Below are 14,606 nucleotides of genomic sequence, written 5' to 3'. Positions count from 1 at the left end.
ATTTGAATATGTGTGCATGTACACACACAAGAGCCCACAGGTATCAATTCTCTTGATGGCGTTGGGGGTTTTACAAGCTGTATAGTGAGGGGAAAACCGTTCTACCACATTGGTGCTTTAGTTGGGCTTTCAGCTTTAATTAGCTTGGTGTTGCTGCTTCCTTTTTCTATTTTTTTTCTTCCCTCTCCTTCTCCATGATTGGACAACTGCCAGAAAAGCAAAGAAGCTTATGTAAGAGATTTTACCTTTTTTTAAAAAAACTTTGCCAAAGATAGTTCAGCTTTGTGCTGGTGCATTTTCTTATAGAGGCTGTTAGAAATTTGGCATAGATGTGGGAGGAACAGAGCCAGATGACTCATTTACATCTTGGTTCCTAAAAAATAGGCAAGACTAACATTAGGATTGAAATTAGCAACTACCCTCCTCTCTCTAAATGATCTACCACCACTTGACTTTACTTAGTAGTAAGTTTGTTTCTGAAATTGAATATTTACTTGGTATTTGTGACAGCGGAGAGAAGCTTAGTGATGCTGGCTGGTTGGAGCCGTTGGTAGAGTCAGTGACCTTAAAGTTTGAGTCTCGATAAAATATACTTAGGCTAGAATGGTAGGGAGTTTAGTCTTTGACTTTGGTACCTTGCGGTGCAGTTCATGGTCTGTAGTGTACTGCAGAAGTGGCAGTCACTGAGCTTTGTTCCCCTGGGATGGCAGAAGCCGTGCAGGAGCCCAAGAAGAGTCTTGTGCTTTCCAGACTTACACTGTTAGGAGTCTGTTCTCTGTTCTCTGCAGAAAGGCAGATACCAGTGTCAGGGCAGGGACCCCAAGTTCATGTCCAGCTTGGTCAGTGTGGCTACGTTATGTTTCAACAACAGAAACTACCCTTGAAAACCACAGATGAGTGTTTGCTGGGCTGTCACTGGAGGCTGGGGAGGTGTTTTGTCAGTGTCACTCAGTTGTATGCAAACCAGCATCTTGTAAAGGGAAAGAAGGGAGGAGGAGAAGCAGCAGCAGATGGGGAGGAGAGACGAGACCATGGGTCCTAGTCCTAGGCCAGCAGTTCTCAACCTTCCTAGTGCTGTGGCCCTTTAATAGCTCCTCATGCTGTGGTGAACCCCAACCTTAAAATTATTTTCATTGCTACTTCATTTTGCTACTGTTATAAACCATAATGTAAATATATTTTGGAGATTCATCCAAGGGGTCATGAACCACAGGTTGAGAACCACTGTTGTAGGAAAACTGGATCCTAGTGGCTCTGCTGGAGCAGCTGGCTTGATCTTTCTGCAGATGTGGAGGTTGGAATGCTAACGAATGGCCCTGTAGTTAGAGGGCCCTTGCAGGACTTCCACCACCAGCCCAGCTGAGCCATCAGGCTTTGTGTTTCTCAGTTCAGGGACCCAGATATATGGGAAGCCTGAGCCTGTTGAGGCTGGGCTGTCAGGTACCCTTCCCTCCCTTCCCCTTCTGCCACTGAGGTCTGGTGATGACTTCTGTTGATGTGGTCTTTTCTGATCTCTCTGTTAAGAGATTTCCAGCACAAGATTAAAGAAAGATCTCCAACTGGTTTGTACAAGTCTGGCTGACTTTTGAGTGCCATGCCCAAGTGAACAGTGACATCAGAGAACCTGATAAATGACTGACTGTTTATGTTCATCATTTTCCCTCCAAGTGTATTGTTTTGTCAGTCACATAAGTTAACTTTACTCTGTTCTTCCTCTTGGTTCATATTTTAAGGTAGAAACTGTCCTAAAGTGATCCCTTTTCAGCCACTGCCACTTAAACAGCATCCTAGCTGGCTGTGTGGAAGGGGTAGGACTTGTGGGAGGGAAACAGGGGGAGACAGTTTCCTGGTTGGAACTTAGGTAGCTGGGCTTACGCAGCAAGCACCTTTACCTGCTGAGCCATCTCGTATATAATTTTAAACAACCTTTATTGGCAAATAATATGTGTATAAAAAGATGTCCAGACATGACTGTGTGTGGGGTTTTCACATATACAGTATATATATGATTAGTTCAAGAAACAGAAAAGAGGCCTGGATGTGGGTCTGTAGTGTAATGACACAGTGCTGTATGAGAGAGCCTAGGTTCCGTCTCAAGTACTGAAGGAAAAAAACAAACAGAACCAGAAACCCAGAAGCTCCCTGGCTCCTCCTGCTCCTTCCCACTTCCCTGTCCTCATCCCAACAGTTGGGTGGGGCTTTCCCCTTGCTCACTCTTGGGGGCTCATGGCTATGTATTCTTGTGCACACACTATACCCAAAATGTTAGCATTGTTTTTCCTTTTACTTTCAGTTCTTTGTTATAGAAGAAGTGGGGTGGCTTTTTCTTTTTAATCTTGAATATTTGTGAGCCCTCCTCCTTAGCGGACAGTTGCTCCATACCTGTCCCCGTCCTGTCTTCTGTGTCAGGCTTCCCCTTGTCTTTCTCTAACTAGCTGCTCTGCTCTGTGTTGGAGAGTGCAGCCTAAGAGTAGAGTGTGGCTGTAGGAACACCAAGATTAGCCCACCCACAGAGGCAAACTTGGGGAGCATTGGCCACTTTACAGCTGCCCCAAGACCCCAAGCATGTCCTTTTCTGTCCTAAGTAGAAAGATCCTAAAGACAAGGCTGAGTCTGTCATGTAAGCTGGTGAGCACACCCTGGTTTGAGAGGAGCACTTGAATGTGTTACCAGACCTCTTTGGCTTTCCATGGGAATACTCAGATTGATTCCTGGGTCACTTTCTGAAAGGAAAGCTGTTGTGTCATGGGCCAGGCACGCCGGAGCCAGCAGCAGTCAGAACCTGGAGCTTGGTACTGTGAATGCAGCAGTGTAAGGAGTGACCTTATCTCAGCAGCCAACAGGAAATGATGAAATGTGCTGGGAGACTTCAGCTGGGAGAGGGAGGTCAGACCTACCAGCAGGGTCGGAAGGAGGCAGGTGCTCAGCAGATCTGCAAAGTTAGGCTGCTGCAGCCAGCGGCTGACAGAGAAACGTGAGTGTGCTTTAAGGAAGACCTTCTGAAAGTCGAATTTCTGCACTTTGTTTTTTCTTGTTCGCGTGATTGCCAGCAGTCTCACCTTGTAAGTAAGCGCACCTAGTTTGAGAGGTTCTTGACGGAAGTGTTCAGCCAAGTTCCACATTAACCAGCATGGAATGTTTTGTCCTGAGAAAATGACTGCAAGTGCTTGCTTGATTCTCCTCTGCTAGATTTTGACCTGAACAAAAAATGACTACTTGTGCTTTTATAATCTTTGACTCTGGCTTGGAACGTGTACACGGTTCCTTTCCCAGTGTGTGACTGCGAGCTGCTGCAGCATGGTTTCTGTGGCTTGCGTTCCTCTAGAGGAGTGGTTCTAACTGCCTAGCTAGCTGAGTTACCTGGGTTAACCATTCCTTACTAGAGGCCTTTTATTTCCTCACTTTCAGACGGTGTGCTTATTATTTATGATGTTTCCTTTCTTAAAAGCCAGAGCTAATCTATAGACACAGAGAGAACAGCCAGCAAATGAGCTTTTCCAGTGGACTGTACTTGCTGGGGGGGGGGGGGGCACTCCCCGAATTAGCATTCTGCTCACTTGTGGCCTGAGTCAGCTCTTTCCTTGGTTCTCTTCTCAGACCCTGTGCCCTATCCCCAGCACTAAAAACTTAATGTCTTTACTGGATAGCAAACATTCTGTTTTAAAAACTGAGCAGCCTCATATACATTTTAAGTTATTTCTTATCTCAGAAGTCATATTCTGGAACTGAAAATTTACCACTCCCTCCTCCCTTATTTTTGTAGTACTGTAAGTGCAACTTAAAGCTTAAAAAGGCAAAAACAAGCCGGGTGTGGTGGCACATGCCTTTAATCCCAGCACTCGGGAGGCAGAGGCAGGTGGATTTCTGAGTTTGAGGCCAGCCTGGTCTACAAAGTGAGTTCCAGGACAGCCAGGGCTATACAGAGAAACCCTGTCTCGAAAAAACAAAATAAAAAAAGGCAAAAACATACCCACCCACCTATCCACCTCCACCTACCTCCTGATTAAGAGACCATCCCTACGTGACACACTTTTACCGGGTTACCTATGCCATGAACATTGAACCAGGCAGTGACCTGGTGTGGTCCTTGTAAATGTTCTGCTGGTGTGGGCTGTGCCACCACTCAGACTCGCTTGCTTGTTAGAGCGTCACTGCTATGATTTGCATATGTATCTAGCACTTTTTGGGTCATGGGAAACTTTCTCAGTATATAATGCGTGACTTTGAGACCTTAATCAGGCCCACCAGTTTTAGTTTTGCTCTTGTAGCTATGAGTGACTCTTTCATCAAACGTTCTGGATCATGGAAAATTCTATTGAATATTCTTTAAATGCCGCATTTGTAAAAATATCAAAGAGGTTTCAACGACTTCAAGCCAAAGCATGCCTTGCAGGTGAGCGCTCCGCCAGTCAGTAAGAATAGCATTCTTTGTTGTTCCTTTTTTAAAATGTGACTCTTCACCCACATGCTAAGGTATTTTTGTGGCTTAGTTTTAAAGGTAGGGACTTCGTATTTTGATTTAGAGTGCTCTTGGAGTGGTTCCATTTTGATAAAGGAATCAAGACTGAGAAGGGCAGTGACTCGTTCAAGGTCACACAGCTTGTTAGCTGAGTCGCAAAGCCAAGATTCCTGCTTTCTAGGTCATTATTTCTGGTAGGCAGCTTTCTCAACATTCTACCTTAGATGGTCTCCTTTTCTCTGATCAAGTTCAAGGCGGGAATGCTCTCTTCCTGAACTACAACCCTGGGCCCAAGAGTTCATTTTCTTTTTTTTTTTTTTTCTTTCCAAACACTCAGCTTTTATTAAATAACAATTTTTGCTGAGTACTATTTGGCATAGATGCATAATGAATAAAGTAGATTAATATAGAGTATAATGTATAATGAGGTCATTGTCAGTACAAAGGGCATTGGCAGTTCTGCCTCTGAGAGATACTTTTTCTGGAAAATAAAGAGGTCTCTATTTCGTGGTTTTTCCTGCCTCTCTCCTAAATTAGGTCCCAGCTGAGTGAGCCCCATTCTGTGTCCCAGCCGAGTGAGCCCCATTCTGTGTCCCAGCCGAGTGAGCCCCATTCTTGTGTCCCAGCCGAGAGTGAGCCCCATTCTTGTGTCCCAGCCGAGTGAGCCCCATTCTGTGTCGTCTGTACAGGACACTGCCAGGCCTATTATGACCACATCCAGTACAAGAGATGGACAAGCACTTCGTTCTTCTTTGAAAGAGGAAACATGACAGGAAAACCCAGAACACAAGCTTCTTTTTCTTAGTATTTGTGTGTTTCAGTTCCTGCATGGGAATACTGACAGCTTTTAAGTTTTGAGACAGGTTTTGCAACATGAGACTTTTTAAAAATTATAATGTAAGTAAAGAAATGGTTTAATGAATGAAATGGAATGTACTCACAGCTCTTCAGAATCTTTAAACTTAGTCTCTTGGAGTAGAGCAGTGCTTAGCACGTGCAGCCTTGGACTCAGTCTGTAGCATCCAACCTTCACAAAGTTCTCTGCTTAAAACTGAATTTAAGTCCTCCTGAAACTCGGATATAAGCAGAGACTGGCTGAGAACTTTGCATGACTGTCTGTCCATCCACCTTGGTTTGGCTCTCTGCCACTGTCCAAAGCCTACTTAGAACCTTGGGGGAGGTTTATAGATAGTATGTGTTTTTATTTCCTAAAATATTTGGAGTATAATCCTTAAAAATTTATGAAACAGGCAAGGTGTGGTACACACCTTTAATACCAGCACTCAGGAGACAGAGGCAGAGGCAGGTGGATCTCTGTGAAGTCCAGGCCAGCCTGGTCTACATACTGAGTTCAGAGCAGCCAGGGCTACACAATGAGGTTTGTATAAATTAAGACTATGCCTGCTCCATGGTATGGTTAGGAGGAAGGCTTTTACTGTAGATCGGAGAGAGAAAACAGCCAGAGGCATCTGAAAGAGTCCAGAGCAGAGAGAGGAAGCAGTAGACTGAGCATGGCCAGGGCTGTCGGTGAGAGATGGGATATAGCAGGGGAGAGAATGGAGAAAACATAGTGAGAGAAGCAGGAGGGGAAAGAGAGAGAGGGAGGGAGGGAGGGGGAGAGGGAGGGAGATATCTCACAAGAGAGAGTGCACACAAGAGAGCAAAGGGGGTGGGACATAGCCAGGATAGCAGGGTTATAAGGAGAATGAGTAGTTGGGAGAGGGGGAGGAGGTGAGAAGGGCTAGGACTGACTTTGAAATGTGTAGCAGGTATGTGTGATGCCAGCATATGCTGTGATGGTCCTGTCGCCATGTGTCTCTTTCTCCAGAAGTAAGGCAAGTAACTTCTTGTGGTAGAGGGGAACCAGCTTCAGAATTTCTGAGGAATGCTGGCCTTTGTCTAACTCCCAGAAGTCCTCCACAGTTCAGGCTGAGCTCATTTCTGGATAGTTGGACTGCCCTTAGAGTTTGGGGAATTGGAGTTTTCTTTGGACCTGACCAGACCATGATTAAATAATAAACAAAATTTCTGAAATACATACACCCCAGGAAAATGGGTGTTATTTTTAATAAATATCTCATTTGTGCTTAAAATTGAATTTATGCTTAAAATTGAGTTTAGTAAAAGTATACCTACTATGATCTGTAAGGGCCAAGAATGAAGTGAGCTCCATCAGTGAGATGGTCACGCCGCACGGCAGAGATGGGACTCCCCTGCCACTGTAACGGGCACCTTTTGTTAGCATTCCTGAAAGAGTTATTACTTCTGATTGTGACCCTGATGGTAACACCTGGGCCTAAAGCCCTGCCCCACCTCAGTGATGTTGTTTCTCAATGTTTTAGACTCACTCTTATATTTTCATTATTTTTTTCAATTTATTGTTTCTCATCTCTCTCCCTCCCTCCCTCCCTCCTTTCTGTATGCCAGTGCTTTGCCTGTATGATGAATATCTGCGTACCACATGCATGCTTGGTATCCTCAGAGGCCAGAGGAAGGCATGGGATCCCCTGATACTAGAGTTAGAGATGATTGTGAGGGAGTTGTCATGTGAGTGCTAAGAATTGAACCTGGGTCCTCTGCAAGAGCAGACAATGCTCTTAATGTTTGAAAATATCTCTTCAGCCCCTCTTGTAGTTCTAGTATGTGCTTTGTATAGAATATTTCATCTGGCTTCCTTTTCCTAATAATGTAATTATCATCTCTTGCTGGAGTCAGCTAGTACTATTTAACACACATTGATTCTTCTTGTTCCAGGTTCTGCCCATTTGGTCTCCTATATTAAGCCAAAGCTGTGAGGGGTGGGTCTGAGGCTCCTGCAGTGCTGGTCATGTTGAGGGCAGATGCACAGCCTCAGAATTGCTGCTAGCTCAGAAATCAAGGAGAATTTGTGTTCCTGACATTTAGGCCTTCTGCACTTTTATGCTTGTTTGGGGCCTTTCTTCAGACTCAGTTCCAGTGACAGCCTAAGAGAAGAAACTTACTAGTTATCTAGTGATCTCAGGCTTCAGCACTAGTCTTTCTTCCTTCCTTCCTTCCCTCCTTCCCGCCCCCCCCCCACCCCCCCAGCTGAGGACCGAACCCAGGGCCTTGCAAGTACTGTACCACTGAGCTAAATCCCTAACCCCGAGACTTGCTTCTCAAATAGTAACAGGAAGGGCAAAAGTCAGTGATGTGGACAAAAGAGTGAGTGAGCGAAGAAGTTGCAGTGTTCCTCGTTTTGTAGAGATTTGAGGGTGGGATGTGTGTGCCTGTGCATGCTGGGAAATAAACTCAGGCATGTTAGGCAACTGCTGTACCACTGAGTTACTACACAACCCTTTAAAAACATTAGGGAGTTTTTGCCGGAAGCAGAGGCAGATGGAGTTCTGTGACTTCAAGGCCAGCATGGTCTATATACTATTAAGTTGTTTCAGGTCAGCCAAGGATACAGTCTCTCAAAAAAAAAAAAAAAAAAAAAAAAGGCGTGGCTGGAGAGAGAGAGGGCCAAGCAGTTCAGAGCATTTGGCTGCTCTTCCAGAGAACCTGACTTTGGTTCTAAGCCCTCAACAGCCTATTGGGATCTGACCCCCTCTTCTGGCCTCTGGAAGTAACTCCATCACCCAAACATATGAATGCCTGCATGTATGTATGTGCATCATGTGTGTGCCTTGTGAAAACAGGGGCAAGGTGATAGCATCACCCTTGGAGCTGAAATTATAGAGGGTTATAAGCTTCCATGCGGATGCTGGGATCTCATTTGAACCAGCTGCATTGCTGTATTGAAGAGTGGGTAAGTGCCATGTTGGATGGCCTAAGTTCTGAATCTGGAGACTGTCCAGGGGACTGTGCTTCCAGTCTAGAGCATCCATCCCCACAATATGGCAAAGGCCCCGAGTCCTCGTTAGTGTACCAACTAAGGCTCTTCGGTTTGCTGGCCCTTCTTTTGTCTCTAATTTATGCTTTGCTTACACTGGTTTCAGATTATTGCTTGATAAATGAGTTTTCTGTTGTTCCAAACTACAATTTTGTTGTTTTTAAACTAAAATCAGTATCAAGTTAGAACCAACCTACTTCCCTCCTTCTCTCCTTCCCTCTCTCCCTCCTTCCCTTTGTCTCTGTCTCTCCCTTTCACACTGTGTCTGTGTCCCTCCCTTCCTCTTGCAGTTTCCAGTTGTTGGGAATACCATCTGTAAACTGGCGCAGTGCTCTTCTCTGGGGTAGAGTGCTATGGGCTCCAGCTGGTGTGTACAGATGAGCAAAGTGGGTTCTTGAAAAAGTGGCATCATAGTTGAATGCAGGCAATGCCTACACAACACTTGAAAACCAATCTTCCTGTGGTTTGTGTAGCATTTTTAGCTTCAAAGGTGTGTGGCTAGAGAAGTATTTGAACAGTTCCTTTCTGAGTACAACTTCTGAAAGGTGTGGCATTGCCATGATTTTGTGTCATTTTCTAGCATTCTTGTGGAGGTGGGCTTTGAATATATATATTGGGGGTGAGTGGGAGGAGGGATTCATGGTAGGTAGATAGGACATAAGTTACTTGAGGACTCAGGCTGGTCTGACCCATGTACATTGTTATTTGTAAATAAGAGCCCCCTCCCCATCAAGCCAGCCTACTGTGCTGTACAACTTTTGTTGTCTTGGAGTTTCCTTCCTGGGATGCTCACTCCTCTAACCTGTGGCTTCCTGCCTTGAGCACCCTGTCTGTGTCCCTTTGCCACAGCCCTTTCTTCATTGGAAGAGGTTGTTCACTGTGTTGGAGAAAGTCCTTTTTGTGATTGTAAGTCCTGTAAGAACAGAGCACCTCAGTGCTGGGGACCTGGCCAGAGGCATGGTCACCCAGCTGCTACTGCTCAGGAAGGCAGAAAACACCCCACCCCATCCCACCCCCAAGCAGAAAGCTGCCGGTTCCACACAGCCTCCAGAGAAGATTGGATTCCATTTTTCAGATGAACATTGTCTCACATCTCAGAAATATTTTGCCTGATGTGATCAGAGCAGCAGAAGGCATGGTCTTGTGAGGAATCAAAGTCACAGATTTCAGAGTCCTTGCCTGGTCATGTGCTGTGGCATTATCGCTCTCTTGCTGTTTCTAATTTTCTGCTCAATGACTGTCACCTCTGAGGCAGGACTGCAGTTCCTAGAGGCATCTGCTTTGTCAGAGTTTTCTGTGGGGAAAGGCCTCTGAAACTGCTGCCTGTGCACAGGAAAAGCATCCACTCCTCTGTGGACATAGGACCACAGAGGCCCTTTGTGTGACAGGAAGTCCTGCTTCTAGGGGGGGCTGACAGGAGCTCGAGGGCTGACCTGGGCCTCGTTGACGCATGTGTGGTTACCAATGCCCTGCGTCTAGCTGTGCTTGGGAGCTTGCTTCAGCATTGTCTGCTCCAATCAGACAGCTCGCTCTCTGTCTCTGTCTCTGTCTCTGTCTCTGTCTCTCTCTGTCTCTGTCTCTCTGTCTCTGTCTCTCTCTCTGTCTCTCTCTCTCTCTCTCTCTCTCTCTCTCCTTCATCCTCTTGGTGAACGCCCCCATTTTCTGTCCTTCCGAACAAAGGACAGCCTCCTCTGTATTTTTTTCCAACTTTGGCCAGAAGAGTCCTTCTGACTCATCTGGATCTATGTGACTTTTCTGGGAGTTGAAGTGCAGCTCTTGAATGGAAGCTGAACAGGCAGCACCCCTGACTGGGAGTCTTCAGGGAGTGTTTGGTGTGGCTTGACAATGGCCTGTGGCAGTGCCTCTCAGAGGCGAGAGCAGAGGAGATGGAGCCACAGGTGACGAACAGAATATCTGAAACAGCAGCACCCTGGTTGCCATCCCAGATCTCTGCTGCTTTGTGACATGCCCCTCCGTGTATCTGCAGCCATCTGTCACTTGTTCGAGACTGTTGATTCTGATGTTAAGATACCCTAAAGTGAGAGGCAAGCCAAGGCAGAGCTGAGCTGATGTATCCTGTGTGCTCTCTAGCTCTGACCCTCAGCAGACATACATACATGAACACTGGTGTGTTACATGGTAAAAGGATTTTTTTTTTTAAACCACTCCCAACTCCCAAGGTAGGGTTTCTCTGTGTAACAACTCTTGACTGTCCTGGAACTTGCTTTGTAGACTAAACTGGCCTCAAACTCACAGGCATCTACTTTCTCTGCATCCAGAGTGCTGGGATTAAAGGTATGTGCCACCACACCTAGCTGAAAGGATTCTTTTCTAATAGAAAGATTAATTTCTATTTCCATGTATATTAAGTATGTCATGTATGCTAGGGCCCCTAAAGCTGGAGTTAAAGGCAATTGCAAGACACTTAATTGCAACCCAAACTGAGGTCCTTTAGGAGAGCAGCAGGTACTCTTAACCCCTGAGCCATCTATCAAGCTCTGCCAAAATAATTTTTTTAAAGATTTATTTATTATATGTAAGTACACTGTAGCTGTCCTCTGATACTTCAGAAGAGGGCATCGGATTTCATTGCGGATGGTTGTGAGCCACCATGTGGTTGCTGGGATTTGAACTTGGGACCTTCGGAAGAACAGTCGGCACTCTTAACCACTGAGCCATCTTGCCAGCCCCCAAAATAATTTTTTAAAAGATTATTTTATGTGCATAAGTATATGTTCACCATTGTATGCTTGGGGCACACACTCAGAAGAGTGTGTTAGGTCCTCTGGAACTGGAGTCTTTCTATGATGATAAGCTACCTCGGAATTATTGAACCTGGGCCCTTTGCAAGGGCAACACATTCTCTTAACCTCAGAGCCCTCTCTAGCCTGCTGGAAAAGGGATTCTAATACTATTGGAATAGCACTTTGTCACCTTTTGGCAACCAATTTTGCACATTGTCACATAACTGTGTGCATGTGGTAGTAAACCAGTGAGCAGTTCTTTAGGCCTAAAGCAAGTCTTTGTTGAATGTGGCTACCTGGGTTGCTTATATTTGGGGTAGAAAACCTCAGTCAAGCATATTCCACTAAAGCTAAGAAAATATGGTGTTGAGAGTTTGGTGCCTCTAGATCAGAAATACTTTCCCATATTTCAAATGAGAATATCAGAAACTGTACAAACTGTTATCATCTAGCCTACCCCACCCTGTGCAGAAGTGTCAACAAGGTGTGGGCATGGGAAGAGGAGTTTCTGGCACGAGCAGCCTAGGTGTGGGGACCATTTCCTGATGATGCTCAAACAACCCACGGTCTGGAACAGACTGGGAAAGCAGAGTTTGCAGGGATGCGGCATCTAGAAGGCAGTTGGTTGTGTTGGTTTGAGCCCAAGAGCAGATGTGGGGCAAAGGGTGGAAGGCAGTTTGATGTGTGGGAACGAGGGCTTGATGTGTAGGAATGAGGAAATTTGCTCAGGTTGGGGAGAAGGGAGGTGGGGAGAGGAGGGGGTTGGAGGGAATGGTTTGCAGGGTTGGGATTGGCCAGCACACAGAGGAAAGTCTCTTGGGAGGAAGGCAGTTCTCCAGTGCTGCCAGTAGGTGATAAAAACCAAAGCAAGAGGCTAGCAGTTGGATTGGTAGCTTCTCTAGGCAGATGATAAGAGACTGGCAGTCCTCCTGTGCCCTGTGCCTGGGGGTGAAGATGTGAGTGACAGTGGCTAGCCCAGGACTTACTGAGAAGGAAGGTAATGTAAATGCTGGTGGTAGGTTCAGGACCACAGTGTGGAGTACTTGAGGAGGGTCTGTCTGGTGAAAACATTTTCACATCGTATCCCTTAGAATTTATGGTGACTCTTCCTCATGAATGTGAACATTAATTTAAAAGAAGAAAACCTGGTTTCTTCTTGGACAGAAGCAGGCTCTCTGACTATCTCCCCCCAGCTGAATTGACTTGGTGGTTTATTGATTCAGACATGTAGTTACTTGGACATGTAAGTGTGTCCCTCATGCCACGCCCTGGGAACAAGGATGAGGATGCACAGCCCTTGCCCCAAATATCAGATCTCTGTGCCGTTCCGTGTATATATCCAGTTTGGAATGTAAACCCCTTTCCTGCCTGTCCATTATGGTGGCTGTGTGTCTGTCCTGTCAATTCACCATTGTTTTCTTAGCTTTGGGGCATTTGACTTGTCTTCAGTTTTTGTTGTTATAAATATTACTGGGATGAACATTCTGTTCAAGCTATTTTTTCCTTTGCGTTTATTTGCTTGGGGCGTATTCCCCAGAGTGGGACTAGAGTCAGAGGTTGATAACTCTTATCGGCCTTGTTATGTATTTCTAGATTCTTTTCCATATGCCTTTTTTGGCAGTGTAGGAGTATATTCCTGTTTCCCCTAGCTCCATCCCAAGAGGTTATTGGCCTGTTTTAAGGAAGCACTGCTCCTTCCTCCCATAATCCATTGTGTTCCATCTGTCTAGGTTATGCCTCACTAGTAAGCAAAGCGAGTGTTCAGGGATTGCGCACGACAAAAATGTTGGCCTTTCCTACCACCCCCACTTTCCCCAACGTTCCTGTGTGGTGACTGGGTGTGTGTAGTCCTGTACACAGTGATAACCCTGGGGCCAGGCTGATCTAAGAGACTCTGTTCCCTACAGCCAACCATTGAAGCCTCCTCAGTGGGGGACACAGCAGAAAGGACAGTTAGGACTTCACCTCCGCTTTCTACTCATGTGGCTGGGACAGCTCATTGAAAGGAAGCACACAGGATGGGCTCTTGGCTTAGCAGTGTCCGTGAGGTCGTCTGCTTCTGCCTCTGCTCCAGCTCTCGAACACTGCCGCTGCCAGTGAGAAGTGGTGCACTTGGTTGTCAAAAGGGCTGTGGGAAGGTGTTTTTTGGTATGATCCAGCAGTTCCTAGGTCTGCGCTAGAGAGATGAAGGCGTGTACAGGGCTAAGCAGAGACCTGTGTACACGTGTGCAGTGCAGGACTAACTTGGTGGTCATAAACACGTTGGGTTATGTTCATACAACTGAGTGCTATTTAGCATTAAGGAGTGAAACACTGATGGACTACAGCGCTTCTGAACTTGAGAGCATGCGCAGTGGAGGAAGCAAGAATACATCCTGTATGAGTCCTTTAATGTGAATTGTAAAGGGAGGCCAACCTGAGACAAGAGCTAATTCAGTGATTGTTAGGGTAGAGATAGAGGTGACTGCTCAGGGCTGCGGGATGTGTTTTGTGTAATGGAAATGTAAAAATTGACTGGTGATGCTGGCACAACTTGGTGAACTTTATAGAAATTCCTTTGTCCGCTTTAAATGGGTTGAGTATGTGAAAATGCATAAGTTGTGTCTTTGAAACACTGTTCTATTTTCAATAGTTAGGCCTTCTGCCCAACTCCAACCCTCTGCTAAATAAGTCCCTTCCTTGGTGCCCCATCCATGGGTCCTGGAGATTGAAGCTAGGGTCTCAGCTAGGCAGTCATTGTACTGGTGAGCTCTGTCCCTATCTGACTTTTGTCTCTGCTGGACAGATGTGTATCCATTTATATACATAGATTCATTTGTATATCTAGAACTCCAGTCGGTGATTCCCTGTTGTTTTCAGCTTGTACTCACCCTGGCTGATGGGAGAGGGATTGATGGCACTAGGTAATAGGTAGAAAGCCCACTCACAAGCATTGCTGTGCATGAGTCAAACCTCCTTCTTCTTTTTTTTTTAATTAGGTATTTTCCTCGTTTACATTTCCAATGCTATCCCAAAACTCCCCCATACCCACCCCACAATCCCCTACCCACCCACTCCCCCTTTTTGGCCCTGGCGTTCCCCTGTACTGGGGCATATAAAGTTTGCAAGTCCAATGGGCCTCTCTTTCCAGTGAAAAAAAGGCCATCTTTTGATACATATGCAGCTAGAGACAAGAGCTCCGGGGTACTGGTTAGTTCATATTATTGTTCCACCTATAGGATTGCAGTTCCCTTTAGCTCCTTGGGTACTTTCTCTAGCTCCTCCATTGGGGGCCCTGTGATCCATCCAATAGCTGACTGTGAGATTCCACTTCTGTGTTTGCTAGGCCCAGGCATATTCTCACAAGAGATAGCTATATCAGGGTCCTTTCAGCAAAATCTTGCTAGTGTATGCAATAGTGTCAGCGTTTGGAAGCTGACTATGGGATGGATCCCTGGACATGGCAATCACTAGGTGGTCCATCATTTCGTCACAGCTCCAAATTTTGTCTCTGTAACTCCTTCCATGGGTGTTTTGTTCCCATTTCTAAGAAGGGGCAAAGTGTCCACAC

The 14,606-nt window shown here is 45.8% G+C and overlaps 1 protein-coding gene across 14 annotated transcripts in view; it reads left to right on the top strand.

Annotated features, from left to right (window-relative positions):
• Positions 1–14,606, top strand: part of Pacsin2 (protein kinase C and casein kinase substrate in neurons 2) — an 89,004-nt gene that overhangs the window by 28,885 nt on the left and 45,513 nt on the right. The window contains exon 1 of one of the 14 annotated variants that reach the window (XM_006520983.4): positions 2,875–2,974. The exons of 9 other annotated variants lie outside the window; for them this stretch is intronic. The gene's annotated coding sequence lies outside the window, so the exon portion shown is untranslated. Of the gene's footprint in view, positions 1–2,874; positions 3,063–10,272; positions 12,054–14,606 lie in introns of those variants that run through there. 4 more of the 14 variants (NM_001159510.1, NM_011862.3, XM_006520980.3 and 1 more) reach the window with 4 other exon arrangements.

The sequence above is a fragment of the Mus musculus genome, chromosome 15, assembly GCF_000001635.26.
Source record: "Mus musculus strain C57BL/6J chromosome 15, GRCm38.p6 C57BL/6J".
In the NCBI taxonomy this organism is placed as follows: Eukaryota; Metazoa; Chordata; class Mammalia; order Rodentia; family Muridae; genus Mus; species Mus musculus.
This window is presented reverse-complemented; position numbering and strand designations above follow the sequence as displayed.